Genomic DNA, 4773 nt, shown 5'->3' on the forward strand with positions numbered 1-4773 from the left:
GAGACAATGTTTCTCTGTGTAGCCTTGACTGTCCTGGACTCGCTTTGTAGACCAGGCTGGCCTCAAACTCACAACGATCCACCGGCCTCTGCCTTCCTGAGTTCTGGGATTAAAGGCGTGTGCCACCACGACCGGCTGGATTTTTTATATGTTAATACCCACTTAAGGTCACTGTGTTTTAGTCAGTGTTTTACTGCTGTGAAGAGACACCACTGTGGGTAAGAAGTCTGAACTTATGTCCAGGGCTCAAAAACCCATCAATCCTTGAGCTCAAAATTCCACCAAACCCTTGGCTTGCCCCAAGATCAGGCCAAAGAATCCCATCAATCTCAGGCTGCCCTGGAAAACGCCACCCCCAAGAAACTCTTAGAGGGTCTGCCCCCTGCTCAGTTCTTTGCTTTTTCTCTCCCAAGCCTAGGCAGCCACCCTCTTGTGTCTTTTCCAATACATCTCTTGTGTGAGGTTTGTTGTGCAGCGTGACTTTGTGATAATCCGTGTTTCCTAACTGCCAGGATATCTTTCCCTTCATACCAACACTTGCATCGGGGAAACCTTTCCCCTCAGAACTGCAACGCAACCACGATTATGGCAACTCTTATAAAGGAAGGCATTTAAGCTTGGGCTTGCTCACAGGTTCAGAGGTTGAGTCCATTGTTGTCATGCAGGAAGCATGGTGGCACGAAGGCAGACATAGTATTGGAGAAGTTGGGAGTTCTACATTTGGCCTGGCAGACAATAGGAAGAGAGAGATACTGGGCCTGGCTTGAAACCCCAGAGCCTACCACTAACAGGACCACACCTACCCCAACAAGGTCACACCTCCTAATCCCTGTCGGGCAGCACCACTCTCTAATGACCAAGCATTCAAATATATGCATCTATAGGGTCCATTCCTATTCAGACCACATTCCAACCCCTGACCTGCATAGGCTTGTAGTCATAATACAAAGCTGCACTCAGTCCAACTTCAAAAGTCCCCATCCATAGTCTATCACAGTCTAAACACTGTTTAAAAGTCAAAAGTTCAAAGTCTCTTCAGAGACCCATGGCAATCTTTTAACTATAATATCTTCTCAAAATAAAAAAAAAAATAATAAATCAAGTAGCATACTTCCAACACACAGTGGCACAGAATATACGTTACTCCCCAAAAAGAGAGGAAAGGGAGCATAATGGGGAAACACTGAGCCAAAGGAAGATATGAAACCAGCAGAGCAAACTCCGAACTCTGCATCTCCATGTTTGATGCCAAAGCGCTCTTCAATCTCCAACTCCTTCCTGCTTTGTTGACTACAACATAGTTCTTTCTCTTGGACTAGTTCTGTTCTCTGTTAGCATCTCTCCTTGGCAGGTATCCCACGGATCTGGCATCTCTAACACCTGGGGGGCTCCAAGGTGATCTGGGTATCACTTTCACAGCTTCACACAATGGCCTCTCTGGGCCTTCACGCAGGGACACTCCTGCCACATGCCTGGCCTCAGCAGCTTTTCTTAGTGTTGTTTTGTTTGTTTGTTTGTTTTTGTTTGTTTGGGTTTATTTTATTTTTTGTATCCTTGACTCTAAAGCCAGAACCGTGTGGCAAAGCTACCAATTTTTTCTGCTTGCTGGGACTGGAACAAATACATTTTCATCAGCTTTCTGGTTTCAGTGGTTTCCTTCACTGCCTAAGCTTGGCTGTCCTGGAACTCACTCTGTAGACCAGGATGACCTTGAGCTCAGAGATGGCCAGCCTCTGCCTCCTGAGAGTAAAGGAGTATGCCACCATACTGGGCCCTAAGTTTTTCTCTCATTCCTTTTCACAAGTTGGAATCTTAGCTGGGTGGGATATTGCCCTGAGCTCACCATTCCCTTTATTTATTTATTTATTTATTTATTTATTTATTTATTTATTTATTTTAGAATCATGTTTTTCTTTTATCTTTTTGTCTTCTTGAGCACTGAAATTAGCTTGATCATACTTCCTGGTGCTCCCTTTCTTCTCAAACTGTACATGTTTGTTTGTTTGTTTGTTTACTTGCTTATCTTGCTCCTTTACATTATATATATGCACAAGACTGGCTACCAATAACCACATGACACAGTCAATACTAGGATGTTTTGAAATCTCCTCTGCCAACCCCATTAATCAAAATCTTTTCAACTCGGCTCCTATGGCTTCCATATCATTAGTATTAAGCAATGGCAGATTTCCCATTTGCCAGTCAGAGATGGCCTCCGATGTGGAAATTCTTGTAGGAATGCCTACTCAAACCATATGTTAACAATTAAATATGAGGGCTGGTGAGGTGGCTTACTTGGTTAAAGTTCTTGCCATGCAGACATAGGGCTTGTGTTCAACCCCCACAACCCAGGTCAAAAATCTGGGTGTGGAGGCACATACTAATTACCCCAGCCCTAAGAACAACAGGCGGCCTGGCCTACGTGTGAGTTCTGAGACGTCAAGAGCCCCGTTTAAAGCAATAGGAAGGCGAAGGATGCCTGAGGACGGGCACCCAAGGCAGTCCTCTGGCCTCCATCTGTATGCGTGTAAAAGTACATGTGCAGTAGAATACATACATGTACTTGCACACATGACATTCACGCACATGGCCACACGAACACACAAAGTAGTCACTGAATTATAAGAACTGCATACACTTACTGAAACAAGTTAAGCATGCCATTCAAGCATGTTGCTAGACACTGTTAAAATGTCCTGCGGTAGAAACATGGGCATTTACACACACACACACACACACACACACACACACACACACACTCCCTTTAAGAAGTGGGGGACCTAAAGATGCCATTCTTCAACTCACTTAAATCGTACCCTAGACAATCACAAACAGTCTGGTTAGTAACAGTGCTTTAAATGATTAGGACTACTGATCCATAAATATTTGTTCAGTGGGTCTAAAGAGGAGAGGCCTTGTGACCTGTGAGGAAGAGTGATGACGAGTTCAGCAAACTTTGGTTTCTCTGAGGTGACCTGGTAATACAGCTCTGCCCCATCAAGCAAGGCTTGCAGTTTTGTGGACCACCTCCCTCTGATAAGGCATTTAATGGCCCTCTGTTTCCAAAGCTAGCCTCTACAGGACCTGCATCCCTCCTCCACGAACAGCAATTCCTCCGATCCTGTGAGAACATGACCACAGGAAGAATTTTGGTGAACATGATGCTCAGTAATTTGGGTGTCCCAGTGATATTTGATTGATGCCTCAAATGACTGTATTTAAGCAACCCACTCTATAATATATTTCTAAAGCCACTGTGGGTCAGGAGACAAGAGCACTTACATAGCATATGTAGAAATTTGATATAACCTGGGTATGGGCAGCTTGAGTACCCAGGCTGCATACCATTTGACCAGGTAACAACGTAAAGTAATACAGATACATTCATTATATAAAGTACCTGAAAAATCTTTAAAAATCAACTGGGTTTTTGCTTGAATGTATGTATATGGACATACGTGTGTTTGGTGCTTGAGAAAGTCAAAAGAGGGAATCATATTCCTTGACTACAGTTACAGAGGTTGTGAGCTGCTGTGTAGGTGCTGGGAATCGAATTTGGGACCTCTGCAAGAGTGAAAAGTGCTCTTAACCATTGAACCATCTTCTCTAGCCCATTACTATTATTTACCAGATGGAATCTCTCATGGCCCAGTCTCGTGGTAGCTCCTGCATCCACTTCCTGAGTGTTGGGATTATAGATGTGTGTCAGCATAACCTACCTGGATGATTGTGGATAAAGACTAACATCTAGTCCATATGTATAAAACTTAATAAATAGTAGAAACGCTCATAAACAAGAAATGTAATTTTGGGTATATTCATGCAAAGGAATTATATAGATTGTTAGTGGTAACATGATAAGAGAGTGTTGATTGTCCTCAGGATATATTTATTCCATTTTGACAACTGACAGACAGTATGTGGCTTCCTTTTCTCCATTTGTTCTGGGTTCATCAGCCATTTTGTTGCTGTGACAAATTAGACAAAGACACACTTTGCCTAATGGTTTCCAAGATGTCAATTTGAAGTTGACTGGCTCCATTGCTTTTAGGTTTATGACAAGGCAGTGCGAGCACAGTGAAAGTGAGTGGCAGTCAGGAAGCAAAGACGGAGACCTAAGATGATATGGGCAGAGAAGGTGCCTCTGCTGATCATAGAAATTCAGCTGGGGTTCACATTAGACTCATGTCTGGTTCCCATGTCACTCACAGTCCAGCACAGCATGACTCCTCCTCATGTGTGGTCACCCAAAGGAAAACATCCTCAAAGAAGGAATAGTGTGTGAGGAATAACAGCTGAGAAGTGGACCTTCCCTTCCAGGGAAGAGGCAGCCTCTTCCCTGCCCCTCACCTACTGGTTCTCTTCCCACCTCTCCTCAGGAACCAGGTCAGATCAGGGAACCTCCAGCCTCCTAGCCTCTGCATGGAGGTGCAGAGATAATGGCTTTCCCTCTTTAGCTCCATGGTGTTTTACTGGGGCTTTTGCTGGCTGCCTCTGCCCTACCCAAACCCAGGACAGCCAGACCAAAAAAGACTCCATAAAAATCGGGCTCTGGGGTTATTCCTCTAGAAAGAGAACAAAAGGGGGGAGGGTGGTGAGTAGGAGTGTGAAGAGACCTAGGCCAGAAGAGGTAATAGTCTTAGGATGACCTCCAATCATTTGCAGCTGACAGGGGCTCCATGATCCAGCTTTGACCCGCGTGATTTCCGGACCTCCTGAAGAATTGCAGGATTGTGCCCAGTGGTATTTGCTTTACCCTTGCTTCATGCTGTC

The sequence above is a fragment of the Meriones unguiculatus genome, chromosome 14 (assembly GCF_030254825.1).
Source record: "Meriones unguiculatus strain TT.TT164.6M chromosome 14, Bangor_MerUng_6.1, whole genome shotgun sequence".
NCBI lineage: Eukaryota > Metazoa > Chordata > Mammalia > Rodentia > Muridae > Meriones > Meriones unguiculatus.